The sequence below is a fragment of the Budorcas taxicolor genome, chromosome 17, assembly GCF_023091745.1.
Source record: "Budorcas taxicolor isolate Tak-1 chromosome 17, Takin1.1, whole genome shotgun sequence".
Taxonomy (NCBI): Eukaryota; Metazoa; Chordata; class Mammalia; order Artiodactyla; family Bovidae; genus Budorcas; species Budorcas taxicolor.
In genome coordinates, this window is record NC_068926.1 from 54,685,089 (window position 1) to 54,699,143 (window position 14,055).

Consider the following 14,055-nt stretch of genomic DNA (forward strand, 5'->3'; position numbering starts at 1 on the left):
TAGTCAAAGCTATGGTTTTTCCAGTAGTCATGTACTGATCTTAGAGTTGGTTCATAAGGAAGGCTAGGTACCGAAGAATTGATGTTTTTGTATTGTGGTGCTGGAGAAGACTCTTGAGAGTCCCTTGGATTGCAAAGAGATCAAACCAGTCAATCCTAAAGGAAATCAATCCTGAATATTCATTGGAAGGATTGATGCTGAAGCTGAAGCTCCAATACTTTGGCCACTTGAAGGGAAGAGCTGACTCACTGGAAAAGACCCTGATGCTGGGAAAGATTGAGGGAAGGAGAAGTGGGCAGCAGAGAATGAGATGGTTAGGTAGCATCACCAACTCACTGAACATGAATTTGGTCAAACTCCGGGAGATAGTGGAAGACAGAGGAGCCTCGTATGTTGCACTTCACGGGGTCGCAACAACACGGCTACAAAATCCGGTATGTGTTTTACATTGACAGCACATCTCAGTTTGGACCAGCAATAGCAAGGTCTAAGAACCACAGGTCAGGAATGACTGCCACATGAATGATGTAAGTGATAAGTGATCCTTCTCTGGTTTTGTCTCTGTGTAAGCCAAAGAAAGGCTATTATGCAACCAGGTTTCTGGGACCTTGGCCGAGACTATCGGACAGAAACTTCCAGGGTATTTGTATGTAACAGATCTTAAGAAAACACAAGGTGAGACTATCTCCAGTGCCAACTCAACCTCCTTCAACCTCAGTTTTGCTGTCTCTGCTACAGTTCTAGAGGCCCAGTGGGAAAGGTCTGAAAGGTAGCAGTAAACTGTGTATGTAAATCTAGGAAAAAGTCCAGAAGTTTTTTCACCAAATTGTCAACAGTGGAAATTAGGGATAACGTCAAAGCAAACTTTGGTTTTTATCTATAATACTAATTTTTTCTACCTGAGAATGTGTTTATGTGTTACTTATATAAGTAAAAGCCAAATGAAGGAGAGACCGGGAGACAGAGAGAGAGAGAAGGCAAATAAAAGCAAGCATGATTTGAAGTAGATATCCAATAGTTTGAACAGAAAACACAGTGAGTGTGGGGATTGAAGGTGGGTGAGTAGATGGAGTGTATCCTTACCATCTAATAGCTGCTTCGCCTTCAGAGAGTTTCTAATGCTCTTTGGGCCTCAGTTTCTTTATCTTTAAAACAGGGATGAGGGATTTCCCTGGCAGTCCAATGGTTAAGACTTGCCCTTCCAGTGCAGCGAGTGCGGGTTCGACCTTGGTCAGGGAGCTAAGATCCCACTTGCCTCACAGTCAAGAAACCAGAACATAAATAACAGAAGCAACACTGTAACAAATTCAATAAGGGTTTTATAAATGGTCCGCATAAAAAATATTTTAAAAATAAATAAATGGGGATAATGGAACCCTGGTTGTTCTGAGGATTAAATGAGTGCAAGTGTGAAAGGTATTGTGTGGCACATAGAAAGAGCTCAGAAAACGTTTTTGAGATTTCTGATTGGGGGAAGGTAGCAGGAAACTCTTCGTGAAAATACACTGGTGTGAAAGCTGGGGGATCTGGGTGCTACGTTTGGGTCTACTATCAACTAATTTGTGTGAACCTGGGCCTCAGTTTTATACTAATACTGTTACTAACAACAGCAATGTACATTTTTTGAGTACTTCCTATCTCCCAGGAACTTTACATGTTTGATTTCATCAGACTTCAGAACATCCCTCTGAGGTAGATACTATTATTATTTCCCTTCTCCAGGTGAGAAAACAGAGGGCTTACAGAGCTGTAGCAGCTTGCCCAAGGCCACACAGCTTCTGTGTTCCAGCAGACCGGTGTGCAGGCTGACCTGGGCTGATGCCCACTGCACCTCCTGCCTCAGTAAGGTCTTCTCCTCCTTTGCTGGACTGAGTTGCTTGCTGGGAGCTAACAGTTCTGGTTAGAGAAGTGGTTCTGATGAACTTTGGGGCTACAGAGTTGGCCTACCCACTTTTTCATCTGTAAAATGGAACCAAGAATAACACAGCGCCTTCTGCCTTTGAGGGTTTTCTTTCGTGCTTTCTTCGTAGGTCTTCCTCTAAATCTTCCTACCTCATTTTCTTTTCTCTTTGCAGACACCTCACTCACGAGATTACGGTGAGGATCACTGGGATGCTTAAACAGCTCCAGGTCTCTAAGCCAGATGGCACAGAAAGAGGAAAAAGGGACGTTGTGGGGAAAGAAATATGACTCAGATTACACTAAAGGATATGAGTGGGAACTTTTAGAGAATGTTGACGTGTGCACAAGATCCCAGAGGGAACACACAGAGTGTACACACGTGCATCCTCACACAGACTTACTGTCTGAAACATCCTGGCGGCCCATGTTCCGGGGAAAACAAGGAAGTCGTTAAATTATCCAGCTGTTCTGTCTGAATATGGTGTACATCTGGTGGCCTAGAAACCCCTGGGTGACTTTTCAGTTTATATTCACTGTCTTGCTGTCTGCACCCAAGCTCAGGGCTCTAGATGAAAGGGGGAAGGAAGAAAAGAGAAACGGGTGGATTAGAGGCAAAGGGTTGGTGAGAGGAAGAAGCACAGAGAGAGAGAGGGAAATTGAAGGACAAAGACAAACAGAGACTTTGAGGGTGGACTGGAGGCAAGGAGTGGGTGAGAGGAAAAAGCAGAGAGAGAAACAGATTTGCTTAGAGACAGACACAAACACACAAAGACAGAAAGAGAGACATATGGATAGATAGATGGGTAGTGGGAGGAAGAGAGGAAAAGGAAGGGGAAGCTCAAATAAGGAGATGGAGAGAGATAAACAGAGAGAGTGATGGAGAAAGAGAAATTCATATAGAGACGGAGACACAAACAAAGGAAGTGGTAGAGAAAGCCTGACACAAACACACAGGGTAAGATGGAGAAACTGACGGAGTGAAAGCAAGAAGTCCACATACAGAGATGGAGAGGAAGAAACATAGACATAGATAAACACATGCATGTGTGCACACACAGAGAGAAATATCAAAGAGACAGTTCCCATAAGAGATGGGCGGTCAGTCCACTGGGAAAGAGGGGGACAAAGGGAAAGAGAGACAGAGATTGAGACCGAAAGAGGCAAATACTCACACAGAGCTGGGAAGATAAAGAGACTGAGAACGGGAGAGAAACAGAAAGGAAAAGGCAAAGAAACTGAGATCCATGCAGAGAAAGAAAATAAACCATTCAAACAAAAAGAGCCATCAGGAGTTTCTGTTCTGCCAAAAAATGCTGGGAGTCAGAGTGTGTTGTGTTAGGATTTACTGCAAAATATTAATCTTTTCAGAGGAAAGAGTGGGCATTAAAAATGTTTTTGATATAAATAATTGTTCTCCTAAAGGGGAATTATTTTATTAATTTTTTTCTTTTCTCTTAACAACATCAGAACGTTCTTAGGAGCACCAAAAACAGCATTTGAGGGTTTATCTACTTTCCACAAACATCTAGCATCAGCAGTTTCTTCTTAACTAGAGGAAAAAAAAAGTTTCCAGAGAAGAATGAGACTTGATGAGTGCTGTGGGGTGCAGAGCAGACTGCCATGTAGAAAGTTTTAGAACAGGGAAGGAAATCGCCTTGCACCTTCTCATATAGTGGCTTCCCAGAGGGCTGTGTAAAAAGCAGTTCTGAGGCCAGGTCTCAGGGAGAAAGAACGCTATAATCTATTACTGACGTCTGCCACCGTCAGGGAGGGGCAGTCCAGGTGGCGTTCGCCATACATTTGCTATTTCTTTACCAGAATCTAGTCCTTGCCTGGGACACTGGCACAGTCTGGGATAAGAGGACAAGGGGAAACCCGAAAAGCACATGTCTAAGTACATGAAAAGTTAGACAACGGTGAGGGAGAGGACTTCCCTGGTGGTCTCTCTGTGTGTGTTAGTCGCTTAGTCGTGTCCGACTCTTTGCGGCCCCTTGGACTGTAGCCCTCCAGGCTCCTCAGTCCATGGAATTCCCCAGGCAAGAATACTGGAGTGGGTTGCCATTCCCTTCTCCAGGGGATCTTCCCTACCTAGGGATCGAACCCAGGTCTCCTGGATTGCTGGCAGATTCTTCACCATCCGCAGGAAAGCCCTGGTTAAGAATCTGCCTTCCCACAGGGGACTCGAGTTCTATTCCAGGTTCGGGAACGAAGATCGCACACACCGCGGGGCAACTGAGCCTGCACTGCACATGCGCACACACCGCACTCACTGAGCCTGCTGCGCCACAGCTGTTGAGCCCGTGTCCTGCAAATAGCCGGAGGAAGAGCCCCTGCGGGCAACTAAGACCCAACGCAACCCAAAATGACTGACCAAATTTATATATATATATATATATATATATATATATATATATATATATATATATATATTTAAAGGTGAAGGAAGACTGAGGAGCCCTGGGTGAGGGAGGGTGTGTGGGAGCCCTGGGTGAGGAGCTCTGACTGAGGGAGGGTGGGTGTGAGGAGTCCTGGCTGAGGGAAGGTGTGAGGGAGCCCTGGTTGAGGGTGGGTGTGAGGAGCTCTGACTGAGGGAGGGTGTGAGGAAATCCTGACTTGAGGGAGGGTGTGAAGGAGCCTTCGCACCAAAAAAGAAGAAAAAAGGAAGGAAAAAAGTAGAAAGAAATCAAGTTGCCTCCATAGCCTGTCCTACGTTCTTGCTCATGGCCCTGGCAGCCCAGCCCCTGGGATTGCCGTGGCAGCCCACGGACTGAAGGAGCTGAATTCCTTCCTGGGCCAACCTTGTCACAGCAGTCCAGACTGGTAGCTAGATTTTCAGGGCAGGGGAGGGTAACAGCTGAGCCAGGCCTAAGATTCCCAGCTGATGACTGTACGTATGTTGAGACTTCCCAGGGAGTCTACCTCAGGATTTACCATGGGTTTTAAGTACCTCCAAAATTATAGTTCCCTATTAAAGGAACAGGAGGAAGAATAGTTATCTGGGGAACGTGGTTCAAGACACCAGTTTTGTGTCATTTGAGGAAGCCAGTTTTAAACTGTCCTCACTGCCCAATTCAGTTCTGGGACATAGTACATGCTCAGTAAATATTTGGTCATAAATGGAATTAATTCTTTAAATATACTTTTTTGTATATGAGTGCACTGAGTCGGTGATTCCTCCCAAAAGTGAGGGGCCTGGGAGTGGTAGGAGGAGGCAGGTGCTGTTTCTGTTTTATAAGCGTGCTGGCAAGTGACGTTTGAACCATGACTGAGGGAAGTAAGGGAGCCAATCATCAGGTTATCTGAGGAACTATATTTCATGCAGTGAGAAGAGCCAGTGCAAAGATTCAGAGACGGGACTGTGCCTGGCATGTCTGAGGAACAATGAGGAAGCTGTTGTGCTTGGAGTGACGCAAAGAGCCAGAGCAACGGGTTTTGTGGTCAGAGGGCCTCATGGCAATGTTAAGGGCTTTGGCTTTGGCTCTGAGCAAGATGGGGGCCCTTAGAGTTCAGAGTCCAGAACAGACTTACATTATAAGAGGTTCCCTTTGGCTACTGAGTTGAGAACAGACCAGGTAGAAGCAGAGGTACCAGTGAGGTGGCCATGGCCTAGTGTGGGTGAGAGGTGATGGTGGCTGGGCCAGTAGCATGGATTTGGGGAGAAATGCTCAAGTTCTGGATATCTGTTGGAGGCAAACGATGACAGAATTTGCTAACTAATTGGATTTGGGATTTGAAAGAACAAGAAAATCAAGGATGATGCAAAGTTTTGGCCTGAGCAGTTAGAAGGATGGAGCTGCCCCCATTCCCTGAGTGCAGGTTAGACCATGGAAGGAACTGGTTTAGGGCAACAGATGAGGAGTTCAGTGTCAGACATGAATTCTGGGGTGAGATGATGGAATCCAATTACAGGCAATACTGCATCAGGTGGTTGCCCTTTCTTATTTTGCTCTCGGTGGAGCCTTTTAGCTTCTTTTCTATATTTTAATTCTTTTTCTTCTCTTTGCAAATAGATTTTCTCTGAATGTTTGTCAGTGTGCTTCAGCCAGCACGGGAACACCAAACCCTTTCCACTGCTACTTGAGCAGCTTTGGCCTCTGTCTCTTAGTTTATGGTTTACAGCAGCACTTTTCAAATTGTGTGCCAAGGCACCCTGCAGTTGTGGCCACATCACTCCAGTCTCTGCCTCAAGGAGCTCATGGTTGGATGAGTGAGATGGACAGGTGAGTCAAGACCAACAGAGGCAACTCTGAAGTGTTTCTAGAGCATTTGACCCAGCCTGGAGAGGTCAAGGGAGGCATCTGGGAGGAAGTGACATTTCAGTTGAGACTTAAATGACTAGAAGAACTTAGGTAGGTGGGTGGGAGGAGTTGAGGAAGTGGGAGAGGGCATCTCAGGAAGAGAGAACAGGAAAGTAAAGTCCTGAAGGTGAGAAACAGAATGACGCACAGGGGAGCATAAGCAGTTTGATGTGGCTGGAAGGAAGGGCGGAGGCAGTTAAAGAAGTGAAAGGCTTTGTGTGCTAAACTAAAGAGTTGGAAATAAAATGTGAGTTTAAAGGTATATATATTTTAAAAAGATTTATAATTGTGTGCTTGCTATAAAATATTCAGATATATGTTAGAAATCAAAGCCCGCATAATCCCAGCCATTCCAGGAGAAGATATCTAATAATATTTGGGCATATGTCTTTTTTTCCTTTTAAAAGATTGAAATATAGCTATATACAGGAATATGTACAATTCTTAAGTACAGATTAGTGAGTTTTTACTCATCTTCATACTGATCATCACTAAGATCAAGATAGAGAACCAGCAAATTTGGAGTCTTTCTAGATTTTTTCTGTTTATTGGGTAATAACTATATATACATGTGTATATGCTAATGTATATGATATATAAATGAATATGCTGGTATGCAATATAATTTTATGTATATATAAATATGTATGTACTTATAGCACATATATAATAATTTATGTAAATATGACTACAATCAGCAGTAGAATTCATTTATGTATAATTATCAAAAATAGGATCTTTCTTGACTAAATATTCTGTGATATTCTTTTTTCGCTTAATGTGGACATTTTTCTGTATCAGTACATAAAGATCAAGGGAGAAAGCATTTGGTTTATTCATGCATTTATTCATTTACTCACTCATTCAACAAATATTCTTATCTTGAGGTTGTACAATATATTTAACTATGTGTCACTGAAGGGATTTAAACAGAGAAGGGTTATAAAGAGGAACAATGGAACTGGCCTTAGTTTTTAGATAGATCATTCTAGAAAAAGTATGGTATTAAACCATTTTTCTTCTCAAATATTAAGCATTTATTTTTGAATAGATAGTGATTCAATATTCAAGTAATTCAATATTCAAAAGAGGCAAAGGACATTTTAGTGAAAAGATTTCCTTCCTTCACACCCCTCAAGCCCTCATTTCCGCTCTGGAGAGAAAACGATCACCACTAACTTCTTTTATTTATTTGGCTATGTCAGGTCTTAATTATGGCATGTGGGATCTTTAGTTGTGGCATGTGGGATCTAGTTCCCTGACCAGGGTTTGAACCCAGGCCCCCTGCATTGAGAGAGTGGAGTCAGCCCCTGGACCACCAGGGAAGTCCCAATCAGTAACCTCAGTAACCATCAGCATGTTTCCAGAGATAGTGACTAGATATATGAGCAGACATATGTACGTGTTTTTTTTAAAATCCTTTAAAAATTCATCTTTTCATACTCAACAGTATCTCTTAGAGACCATTCTAAGAGATAAGGAGCATCCTCATTCTTTATTGTGACTGCACAGTTTTCTGTTGAAGGAAAAGACAACTGTTTTCAAATCTTGCCCAGGAGCCTGGTATCTTTTAGTCCCTGCCAGACTTCTCTCTGCCTCTGGCCAGCAGACACCTAGGCTGACCTGGTGGGAGGCAGGGCTCTGAGACCTGGAGGTATTTTTCGGCCTGACCTGAAGTCTCAGAGGCTGGACCTGGAAGGCCCCTGGAAGGGGTCTTGTAGCCCTGAGGCTGTTCCCATTCTCTCTGTTATTTTAATAAGCTCTCTTGGCTTGTTTATGGTCCTGTCTCCCTTGTTCCTGTGGCCAAGTGGGTCAGCATTTGGCCTGAGGGTCCTCCCGCCCACATCTGTTCTTGATTTCTCTCCCATGAGGGCATCCAGCTGTTCCACAGCTGTCTCGGCGCCACCCCACCCCCGGCTTGCATCCACATTTTCTAGCAGACAGAGCCACCCTTGGTCGTGGGATGAAAGCACTCATTTAATGAGTACATGCGGTATGCCAGGTTGTCTGGTAGGCTTTTACAAGTTAGTCCATAATAGTCCTACCCTGTATACCACTTTATGGATGAGGAAACAGGCTTGGTTAGGAAAGGTTGGAGCTAGGTAATGGTGAAGTCTGAATTGGAACCCATCAACACCAGACATCTTGGTTCCCCTTGTACCCTGGGGCTCCCTAAGTCGTTAAGCAGTAAGCACTCAATAAATATGTGCTGACTAAATGAATGAGTGAATCTGAGAGAAATTTCCTGAGCAGGTCCTGTTTGTCAGTCACTGGACTAGGGGCTGGAGATGGAGCGGTGAACCAGAGAGCCTTCTTGGAGTGAAGTTCGAGGGGGAAGACAATCAAGCAAGCAAAAGTAAGAGAGTTGGGTAGTAACAGGAACAATGGAGGAAAGATGACAAAATGAGGAAGGCAAGATGGGCCAGCTGTACATAAGGACAGGACAGGTTGAATGCAGGTGACCTTTGGACTGAGATCTGAATGGCAAGAAAGGTCCAGCTACATAATAGGTGGTAGGGAGGAGAGGATTCCAGGCAGAGAAAACAGCATGTGCAAAGGCCCTGAGATTGGATCAAGCTTGATGTGTTCAGTGATCAGAACAAATGCTAGTATGGCTAGAGCAGAGTACAAGGGAGTGTGGGAGGAGCTGAAGTTCAAGATCCAGGCAGGGGCCAGATCATACAGGGGCTTGTCAGCGACATAATGGCTTGGAAAGCTTAAGTAGGGAAGTAATGTTTTCTCAGGTTACTATGTGGAGAATAGACTGTGAGGTTGCAGGAGAGGAAGCAGGGAACATGGTGAGAAGGTGACTGTGGTCCCTGGCCTGAGATGGCAGTGACGCAGACCATCAAGGTGGGAGTCATGCAGACATAGATAAGAAAATATACTGGGGATACATTTAGTAAGGAAAGTCAACAAAATTTGCTGATGAGTTATAGTTGGGTGATGGGAGAAAGAGAAGAATCAAAGATAATTCCTTGGTTTCTGGCTTGAGCAACTGGGTGGGTGATAATGGAACTGTTTATTGAGATGGGGGAGGAGTTGATGTCCCCCAGGGCTGTTGGGGAGAGAGGAGGATGAAGTAGAGATGCATTTTAGACACAGGAAGTTTGCTATGCCCATTAGACATCCCAGTGGATGTATCAGTGAGCAGCTGTATAATGAGTCTGGGACTCAGGGGAGAAGGCAGAGCAGGAGACCGATGAGTCATCATAAGGAGGGTATTCCAGCCACAGGTCTGGGTGAGAGTGTGTGAGGAGCAAGTGAAGACAGAACCCTCATCAGGAGATGGGAGGATGATGAGGATGCATGTTATCAGGGTAGGGGACTGCCTTTCAGAATGATGACCAGGACATTCAGCTACTCAGTCTCAAACCCAGAGGGACCCTGAGAAGCCCTGGCTGGGGTCACTGCAGTTTTCTGGAAGCTGGATCTTAGGTGCTGTCCACACAGCCTTTGATCTGCTCCAGTGCCGACAATCTGAAGGCCCTAGACGGCATTACCTGGAATTGCTGTTTACCTAACACCTTCCTCCAAGAACTTCAAAAGCCTGATTGGGGTCCCCAGGGAGCCTCCATTCTTCCCTTGGGGACTTTACCAGAATTCAGGCCAGGCAACTGAGACAGAAAGTACCTGGTCTACGGTCACAAGGGCTAGGTGGAGCTGCCTGCAGAATCGGGGAAGCAAACCCCTCATTCACCCATGTCCACATTGATTGGGTTTCTCATGAAGCTTTTGTTTTGCCAAGTGGAATATGAAAACAAAAAAGAACTTATCAGAATAATAAAGGTATTTAGCAGGGAAGGATTGGAAGAAGACGTTCTGAATCATAGAGCTTAAGGACAGAGAAGTTTAATACAAAGTTTGATAACATTTGGCTTGTAATATGTGATATAGTGAGCTTCCCAGGTGGAGCTAGTGGTAAAGAACCTGCCTGCCAATGCAGGAGACATAAGAGATGCAGGTTCAATCCCTGGATCAGAAGATTCTCTGGAGGACAGCACAGCAACCCACCCCAGTATTCTTGCCTGGAGAATCCTGTGGATAGAGGAGCCTGGCAATCTACAGTCCATAGTGTCACAAAGAGTTAGACATGACTGAAGCAACTTATCACACATGCATGCATGTGATATAATACCATCCTTGGTCTCTACTTGGAAACTTCAGCAGAATCTGCTGTACATCAACGCTTTGGGAGTTAAATTTGTGGTTTGGAGATGGATCGATGTGCTGAAACAGGTTTCTGGAAAGTCCTGGGGTCTGAACCATGTATGGCTTATGTTGGGAGTAGCTTTAAGGAGACTGAGGAATACCATGGAATGTTCCTGCTCCAAACGGGAACTCTGGAAGGTCAGGGAACACACGTGACTCGCTTCTGTGTCCCCAGTAACCCACTATGTGAGAATAAAGTAGGGGATCAGGAATTATTGTGGAAAAGGAATCAAGGGAGGAGAAGTTGAGTGAGTGAGTGAAGTATAAAGAAGGTATGCATATGAGAGGGAAGATAAGTGGACTGACACTAACAAGAAAAACAAGAATTAAAAATCTAACAGTATCAGGTTCTAGTAGCCAGTCTCAAGATGGCCCCCAGTAATTCTGCCTTCTGATACTCACACTGGTATTCATTTTCTACTGCTGTGTAACAAATTACCATAAATTTAGCAGCTTAAAACAGCACCTGTTTATTCTCACAGTTTCTATAGGTCAGAAGATCTGTTTTCAGGGCTTCCCAAAGCTGAAATTGGGTGTCAGTGGGGCTGTGATCTCATCTCAGGCTCAGAGTCCTCTTCTGAGTCCATGGGTCATTGGCAGAATTTATTTCCCTCTGGTTGTCTAATGGAGGTGCTCATATTCTTGCTAGCTGTTGACTGGGCAACACTATTAGCTCCTAGAGGCTGTTCTCAGCTCTTTGCTAAATGGCCTTCTCCATAGGCAGTTTGCACATATTTATTTACTTCTTCAAAGCCAGCAAGATAAATCTTTTTTGCCTTTCGTTTTCTTTTTTGCTTTAAATCTTCCTGATCTCTTTTCAGGGCTTACCTGATTAGTTCAGGGCACTCAGGATATTTTCCCTTTTGATTAACTCAGAGTCAACTGATTAGGGGCCTTAACTACATCTACAAAATCTCTTCTGCCAGATAGCATCACATAACCGTGAGAGTGAAAGCCCATTATATTCACAAATCTCACTCACACCCAAGGGAGGGAAGATTCTACTGGGCACATACACCCGGAAGTAGGAGTCTTGGGGGCGATTTTAGGATTCTGCCTATCACCGGTACCTTTGTACAGATCTCTCCCACATTGAATAGAAATAACCTGTGTATAACTAGATTATTGCAAAAATGATGGTATGTGAATTCTAAAACTAGGTCATAAAAGATATGGCTTCTACCTTGTGCTCTTGCTCTCTTTCGTGGATTGTTCTTTTTGAGGGAATCAGCTGCCATGTTAGGATGCTCAAGCATCCTCAAATATCATAAGCATGGGCAAAGAATGCTTGGACATGAATTTGAGCAAACCCTTGGAGATAGTGGAGAACAGAGGAGGCTGGTGCTACATCCATGCGTGTCACAAGTTGGACACGACTTAGCGATTGAACAACAAACAACAATGCACAAAGAAAGAAAGAATTTGTTAAAAGCACATGGAGATGTCTGTCATTTGGCATCCAGGGCTGTCACAGAGCAACCTGTAGTCCTAAACATGCCCTTTCCTGATTAACATCATTCAGCACATCTCCCCGTTTCTTAGATGTTAAAATAACCGTTGTGTCTGAATGCAATAAAGGTTCATGGGTGGTGCTGCTGTCAGCACTGGAGATGAACATTCTAGTTCTGGTTCTAGTGGAGGGATAATTTGAAAATTGGAAGCATTCCGATAAGAGCAAATATTGGACTGGCCAAAAAGTTCCCTCAGATTTTTCCAGAACATTTTTTTTTTAAGTATTGAATTTGTTACAGTATTGCTTCTGCTTCTTTGGGGGCGGGGGCGGCTGTGAGGCATGAGGGATCTTAGCTTCCCAAGCCAGGGATCAAAACAGAACCCCTTGCACTGGAAGGTGAAGTCTTAACCACTGGACCACAAAGGAAGTCCCTCCAGAATATCTTAGGGGAAAAATCTGAATGAACTTTTTGGCCAACTCAATTATACTATATTATCTTGCTAAATCCTTCCTCCTTGATAGCATAAATGTGTAAGGCTTCTCCTTGCATTCCAGTTTGTGGTTCTGGACGTACTCACACATTAGTGCAATCTTTGCAAGCAAGGTGCATGGCCATTATGGGGTACAAAGTCTAAAATGCCAGCCCCCGCTCCCCTCACCTAATTCTCACCTTCTGGCATTCACGCTCCTGTGTCATCTTCTCCCCTCTTGAGTAGGCAGAATCTGTGACTTGCTTTTAACCAATAGAATATAGCCAGGCTGATAGGATTTCACATCTGTGATTACCTTGCATAAGATGTAACTACTGTCTTGCTTGCAGACTCTCCCTGTTGACTCTTCTTTGCTGGCTTTCATGAAGTAAGCCACCATATGGAGAGACTCACATGGCAAGAAACTGAGGATGGTCTCCAGCCAACAGCCAGGAAGGAGCTGAGATTCTCTTCTCAGTTTGGCAGCTCATAAAGAATTGAGTCCTGAACCACCACATGAATTTGGAAGTAGTTCCTTCCCCATCTGAATCTCAGCTGAGACCCCAGCCCTGACTGACATCTTTACTGCAGTTTAAGAGGTGAACTGAATCTGGATTCTTTTTTTTTTTTAATGCGTGATTTTACTTCCCTGACCAGGCATCAGTCTGTGCCCTCTGCACTGGGATCTTGAAGTCTTAACCACTGGACTCCCAGGGAAGTCCCTGAGTTTGGACTCTTGACCATAGAAATTGTCAGATAGTAAATCTGTCTTGTTTTAAACTGCTAAATTTATGGTAATTTTCTGTACAGCAATATGTAACTAACACAGCAGCAGAGGATCATTTTGAAATATTAAAGATTCACATCACTCTTAAATTTGAATGTACATAGATCTAGATGTAAAATGCATGAAGTGTGCTATGTTTCTTTACATTAACTATCAGACATTTGAACTCTAAGATTGTTAGCAGTTTTATTTTTTGCTGCTTCGTTTTTTAATTCATTTTTTTGTGTTTAGTTGCTTTACAGTGTTGTGTTAGTTTCTGCTGCAGCAAAGTGAATCAGCTATACGTATACATATATCCCCTCTTTTACAGATTTCCTTCCCATTTATTTATTTTTAATTAATTAATTAATTCATTTTAATTGGAGGCTAATTACTTTACAAAAATATGGAATGCTTCATGAATTTGTCATCCTTGTGCAGGGGCCATGCTAATCTTCTCTGTATTATTCCAATTTTAGTATATGTGCTGCCAAAGCAAGCACTTATTTTCTTAATATTTATTGGAATTAAATTTAAAAATTAACATCTCTAGCTTTATTGAAACAGTTTATCTTAAAATGTTACTTTAATTGTGTCATTTGTATTTTGCCTTTTGATTTTAAAAGATAATTAAATTATTTAATTTTAAAAGAAAAAACATAAGTAAAATATTCTAGAAGAATAACTTCAGAAAATATCTAAAATATTTTTAATTTGCTAATTTAAAAAATTTTAATTTACACTTTTTATGAAAATGTACTCAAGTTTTGTGTCCTTTGATCAATAACTTCAATTTATTTTTTATTCCTTTAGGTCATTACTGCCAATAGCACACAATTACATAAAAATCTTGATTATAACAACAGGGTGAAGGACTTCCCTGGTGGTCCAGTGGTTAAGACTCTACACTTCCACTGCAAGGGGCCTGGTTTTGATCCCCAGCTGGGGAACTAA

The 14,055-nt window shown here is 43.2% G+C and overlaps 1 non-coding gene across 1 annotated transcript; it reads right to left on the reverse strand.

Annotated features, from left to right (window-relative positions):
- Positions 1 to 13,501: 13,501 nt before the first annotated feature.
- LOC128062673 (U6 spliceosomal RNA) lies at positions 13,502 to 13,604 on the reverse strand. Its single transcript, XR_008200827.1, has one exon. It is a non-coding gene; the product is annotated as a U6 spliceosomal RNA (small nuclear RNA).
- Between the last annotated feature and the right edge of the window lie 451 nt (positions 13,605 to 14,055).